The 6,587-nt window shown below is 34.8% G+C and overlaps 1 pseudogene across 2 annotated transcripts; it reads right to left on the bottom strand.

Annotated features, from left to right (window-relative positions):
• Positions 1 to 1,059: 1,059 nt before the first annotated feature.
• LOC149187801 (cytidine deaminase 1 pseudogene) lies at positions 1,060 to 4,041 on the bottom strand (annotated as a pseudogene). 2 transcript variants are annotated; one of them, XR_016255790.1, is made up of 2 exons: positions 3,594 to 4,041; positions 1,060 to 2,417 (listed from the first exon to the last, which is right to left on the bottom strand). The product of XR_016255790.1 is annotated as a cytidine deaminase 1 pseudogene, transcript variant X2 (transcript). The 2 variants fall into 2 exon arrangements; XR_016255789.1 differs by having other exon boundaries at positions 1,060 to 2,428; positions 3,594 to 4,040.
• Positions 4,042 to 6,587: the final 2,546 nt, after the last annotated feature.

Genomic DNA, 6,587 nt, shown 5'->3' with positions numbered 1-6,587 from the left:
AATTTTAATTAAATTATTGAGCTCGCTTTACATCGCATGATGTGTAAGGATGTTTGTCTGTCATCAAAATTGAAATTTTGCTCATGTCAAGGAAAAAAATAAAAAATAAAAAAATTAACTATACAAAACATTTAAATAATGTGTGCTCATAAAAACATTTGCAAGTGAAGAAATTGGATCCCTCTCACTCATGTTAGATCCGTATTTAAGATGGATCTATGCTCGTAAAATTATTTAAATTATAAAAATAATAATATTGAAGAGTATTGTATTCCGGCTTTTAAAAAATAAAAACAAAAAACTTGTTTTTTAAGTTTTAATAAGTTATTTTCATATGGGTTTGTAAGTATTGTTATAAAGATAGATATATTTATTTCTTTTGAATTAGAATTTTAATTTAATTAACAATAATTAATGTGGATAATAGGGAATTAACTTCCATGAAATATTCTAGAATATTTTTAGTAATATTTAGAGATTAAAGATTGAAATTTATTTGTATTTATATATAAAAAATCTCTAAACTAAAATGGGAGTGAATCTCCATATTTACATTATTTTATTTTTAAATATACATATAATTAATTTATATATTAAATATTTTTAATTAATAATAATATTATTAAATAAATATTTTGATGGTTATGAGGTTAATGTCTATCTACATTTATTGATCTTTTAATTTATATAATTATATTAATACTAACCATTTCTTAAATTAGTAACTACATTATTACTTTAAAAAAAAGTATTGTGTTTATCATATATTTAATATGTAAACCTATTAAACACTGATCACAATATTGGGCTAGATGTCTCACAAGATTTATAGAATAATACTAATGAGTTGCAATGCCTGATCCTATGATGTCTTACAGAGGCAGAATTATTGATCGGTCTTAAATAAAAATGGCTGAGAATGATGAGATCAATTTACTTAAAAAGACCTGCTCTCAAGTGTTCTCTTCGTATGGACCGGAAAGCATTATACTAAAAATTTCTGATTAAGAGTGACTAATGAGTTCATTATTCCAGTAACGTAGAGACATGAGAGAGGTATATTCCAATTGGCATATGGCCATATTAGATACTAATTACCTATTGAGACAGATGTCTCAGAACAACTGAGTTGGCCCTGCCTAATCAGATATATTCTGATTGGCATATGGCCATATTAGATACTAATTACCTATTGAGACAGATGTCTCAGAACAACTGAGTTGCCCTGCCTAATCAGGTATATTCCAATTGGCATAGGGCCATATTAGATAATAATTACATATTGAGACAGATGTCTCAGAACAACTGAGTTGCCCTGCCTAATCTTGTGATGTAATCATCCTAGACCCTTTGACTGATCTTAAATGGAAATGACTAAGAGTGTGATCAGATCATTCTTTGTAACAGTTGAACGGATGAAAAGAACATTTGGGAAAAATTTTCTGCAGAGCAAGTTTAATGGTATCACCTTGCTGAACAACAGCTCCTTCCTTCTCCACAAGGACCGCGTGAACAATATCTTCATAGTTTCCTCCATCCTGACAAAGAAATGCAATGATACCAGCTTGCAAGGGAGAAAGGCTGGGGTTGAATGCTGCAGACTCAATATAAAATCCTGTACAAATGTCCCCTTTTGTTGTCATCAGAGCGATTCCAGAAGGACACTTACTATATGGAGCATGTGACAAGTTTGCAGCTTTAAGAGCTGCTACCTTGAGTTGATGCAAATCTTCAGAGCCTGAAGGGTTGTGGATATCTTCCTCCTTTACATCTCCATCACCGGTACGCAAGTTCAATGCATCTTCCTTCACATCTCCATCATTACACTTAGGATTCAATTCAGGAGAATTCATAGACCGGAATGCCAAGCCATTAAAGTGAGTTTGAAAAACTGGTGGCGTGCTTTCCTCCAAATCATCTGGACCAAATCGGTGGGGAAGGAAATACAATAGAGACCGGGTCTCGGCATGCTCATCAGCTATCAATATGTTAATCTCAGGCACACCCCAAACTTCTTGCAGAAATTGCCTGCAATGCCCACATGGGGCCGCTGAGACTGCAATGAATCTAAGTTGGGCCTCCCCGTGTTGCGCTGCATTGGCTACCAGAAACTGCTCGGCATGAACAGAATGATTCAGAGGAAGACCTTCAAATTCCAAATTTACTCCTTTGAAGATGCGTCCGCTCGCTCCAAGGCCGACAGCTCCGACACAAAATCTGGAGATGGGAGCCCTTGCAAGAAGTTGAGTAGGCTTTACCAATGTAGCAAGATACTGCATTTCTGACAACCCTGCTTCTTTACACAAACGCTGAACCTCATCTGCTTCGATCACAAAAGGTGAGCTGCCTCCCATTGTTGACAAACCCTCAAAGTTTCAACAGCCTTTGCAGAGGGTTGGGTTGGGATAATTTTAGATCTGAGCAGAACCTACAAGATATGTCTGATATTATAATTGCACCCTTGCTAATTTATCAAAGAGAATGAACCAGAAAGGTGCTTCAAGAAATGCAACCATTACCTCACAAGGGCAGCTTATAGACTAACAGTCGAAACATAACCTTAGTACATACCTTGAAATAGGGCCCAGCAACACAAAAAGAGCCCTCTCAATGTCCACACAAGGGTATTAAATTCAACATTACCAGAGATAAAAACAGATCTACTGAAGAAAGAGTGAAATTTTCCACAAAGACCCTGAAACACAGTGCAGCTCACTCTGCAGCAGGCAAAGATGAAAACATGATACCTTCTAACAAATCAAACCTTATTTATTGCATAAGATTTGCGGAAAGAAGAATAACTAGAAAACATGATACCTTCTAACAAATCAAACCTTATTTATTGCATAAGATTTGCCAAAAGAAGAATAACTAAAATCCATATGTTCTGGATTCTAGATTTTATAGCTATTCAATGCTCAGCATAGCTATTAGGAGCTATATATCATGCGTGTGCCCTACTTGCTTGCCTAGGAGCTAGATATCATGCTCTTGCCCTACTTGCTTGCCTAGGCAGTGGGAAGGCTAAATTAAGGTAAGCTCAGAATTGCCTTCAGACCCCAAAAAATTGAGAAATTCACACCGTAGAACTCTGAAAACGACATAACCAGATCAGTAACCCTGATGACAAGGCAAGTGTTTCAGTCGAAACGCGTTCGCTGAAAGATAATTCAGCGAGTAAAAACCAGAAATCCAAGGAAAATAACCAGATCTTCATTTGTATATTATACTCTTCAAAGTAATCTAGACACTTTCACCAATAATTTCCCCCAAAATACATCGAAAAAAAATTCAAAAAGGGGCAATAATCTAGACACTTTCACCAATAATTTCCCCCAAAATACATCGAAAAAAATTCCTTAAAGGGGCTTTTTCAGCACCAGAAAAAATGTACAGGGGCTTAAAAATATATGTTAAAAACAGTATTCACCGGTTCAACCCCTCGGGAAAATAAAAGGGAAAAAAGACACAGAGAACAAGGGAAATTCCCAAACTCCAGAAATTCAGCAACCCAGATTTAAATCCCCAAATAGGGTACTGAAATTATCGTTTCCAGCAGCGAAAGAGAGAGAGAAGAAACTGCTAGAAACTACCTGGCCGGGCTGAAAATTTCCGCCAATTTGTTCGCGTGATCCCGTTGCTCTTCTGACAGGCGAAATTCTTGGGCAGCGTAATTCAAAGCATTATGGCTCCACTTTCATGGGTGGATGAACATGATGGGAATCGCATCGGCCTCGTTCAACTAAAGCCGTTATATAGATTCTCGGTCTCTATCGGAAGAAGTTTTTAAATCTACAAACTCTAGACGTATTTGGAAGCAGGGGCAGGCTAGGCAGAGACACTAACCATAGAACCCAGATTTGGTGCAGTGTTCCAATTCCTCCTCCAAAGCAGAGGCAGGTTAGGCAGAGACACTAACCATAGAACCCAGATTTGGTGCAGTGTTCCAATCCCTCCTCCAAACTCAAGTGGAATTTCAACGCAACTGTGATTTTCATAGTTATTTTTGTGGGATTTCCATGTCACGTTTTGTGAGGGGTTGTTATCAGAATGAGAGAAGCCAAACGCATGAATTTTTTAAGATTTTCAGAGTTAACATTGTTGTTGGATATCGATGTCACTCTTTGTGTTATAATGAGGACAGAAGCAAGACTCATGCCTTTTAACAGCTAAGCAAGAGTCAGATATATAATATAATAATATAAATTTATAAAAAATTAAATAATATAATAATATTTACTTTAACCCTATTTACTTTAACAGCAAAGAGTCTGATATATCATATTAAGAATGATAATATAAATAATGAAAAAAAAGTAGTAGTAGTAACAATAATAAATTAAAATAATAATATCTACTTTAACATTGTTAAAATAGAAAAAGAAGGGAGGAGAAAAAGAAGGGAGAGGAAGTTGTACAAGCTTGAATATAAGAATGTTAATATAAATAATGGAAAAAAAAATAGTAGTAACAATAATAAGTTAAAGTAATAATATTTATTTTAAAATTGTTAAAATAGAAAAAGAAGGGGGAAGAAGTTGTACAGGCTTGAATAAATTTCACGATTGGAAAATTTATATTATTGAGATGAGGAATGGAAATATTTATACATTTTAAATGTTGGTAACAAATAGTTATGTTTGGATAACTCATTAACTAAAATATAGAAATTAATCACACTAATAACGTATAATGAAAATCTTGAAGAATTAGTTAACATTCTCATCTTAATCTGAAGGGACATCTAACATGCCAAGTAATGTTATGAATTTTGTAAACTTTTCACATTTTAGTGCCTTTGTGAATATGTTTGTGATCTGCTTTGAAGTAGGACAATGTGTCAGATGAATAACTTTGGCCTATACATAATGTCGAATCAAGTGATATTTGGTGTTAATATGTTTGCTTCAATCATGAAACGTGGGATTCTTGGCCAACTTAATTGTAGAAGAGTTGTCAATTAGAAGTGGATTTGAAGCCTGTTGTTTCTCCTGCAAGTCTTCAAGTATTTTGCGAAGTCAACTGATTTCTTTTGTGGCTTGAGTTGCTGCGACATATTTGGCTTCAGTGGTGCAATCGACAGGAACGAACTGCTTGTATGATCTCCAACTGATGGATGTTGATCCAAGACGCATCAAATAACCAAAAGTAGAGACCCCATTCTCCTTTTCTCCATCAAAATTAGAATTTGAATAGCCAGTGAGATAGAAATCTGCAACTTTGGAATATTTGACGCTATATGTTCGACTATCTTTCAAATATTGAGCACTCACTTTGTTGCATTCTAATGAATTTCAGATGGCTGATGCATGAACCTAGAAAGTATCCCTACAAAAAAAGCTATGTCAAGTCGACTAGTAGTTAGAAAATTCAAACTTCCAACTTTGTTAGATCTTCAAACATACTTCCTTCAGTGGAAGTAAGCTTCAAATTTTGCTCCATTAGAGTAGGAACATGGTTACAATCATGCATCCCAAATATGTCCAATAGTTGTCCAATATACTTCTTTTGTGAAATAAAAATATATTTGGGTTTCTAATCAACTTCAATCCATAAATAATAATGCAATAAATCCAAATTTGCCATGTCAAAAACTTTCAATGATTCTCTTTTAATGGATGTTATAAAGTCATCATTATTTCTTGTGATCATCAAATCATCTACATATACAACCAAATATGCAATTGACTTTCCAATCTTCTTAAAAAAAAGTTGCATCATCTAGATCAAATAACTTATAATTCAACTTGAGAAGGTGTTTAGTTAAATTTTCATACCATGCACGAGATGCTTGTTTCAGTCCATACAAAGCCTTCACCAACTTACATATCTTTTGCTCTTTTCGTTTGACAACAAAACCTTTAGGTTGAAACATATAAACATCCCCCTTCAAATCACCATTCAAAAACGTTGTTTTAACATCCACGTGGTGTATCTTCCAACTATTTTGAGCTGCAAGAGAAAATAGAGTTCTAATTGTGCCCCATTTTGCTGTAGGAGCAAATGTCTCTGTGTAGTCAACACCTTCCTTCTAAACATAGCCTTTTGCTACAAGCCTTGCCTTGTATTTATCAAGAGAACCATCTGCCTTGTATTTGATCTTATACACCCATTTGCAACCAATATGTTTGACACCTGCAAGAGGATCCACTAACCTCCAAGTTCCATTCTTATTAAGTGCATCATATTCCATTTTCATTGAATCCTTCCATTCATCACAATTAGCATCTTATTCAAAAGAATTGGGTTCACTAATTGTGGAATGATTAAATTCACAGTCATGAGAAATATTACCTTAATCACCTTTAGAAGAACATCTTGTTTCAAAATCGTCATAGTTGCTTGGAACTTTTCGAACACGTGTGCATGGATCTTCGTAAAGGTTGTTGAAGTGGTTGTGATGGTTGAGTACAAGCTCTTCAGGAACAACATTGTCTTGCAAATTTTCTTCAACAGTGACATTCTCATGAGTCAAAGATGGAAGAACCACATACTGATCTAGAATGGGAATGCCCCCTTCAGTATGTGGTACATCAATATCACATTCAAAATATAAATTTTTGGATGCAAATTTCACCAAGTGAGTT

This window comes from Pinus tabuliformis, chromosome 3_1 (genome assembly GCF_031772625.1).
Source record: "Pinus tabuliformis cultivar Carrire ecotype Pingquan chromosome 3_1, CPIR1, whole genome shotgun sequence".
Taxonomy (NCBI): Eukaryota; Viridiplantae; Streptophyta; class Pinopsida; order Pinales; family Pinaceae; genus Pinus; species Pinus tabuliformis.
Note: the sequence above shows the minus strand (reverse complement) of the source record. Positions and strands in the feature narration are given on the sequence as shown.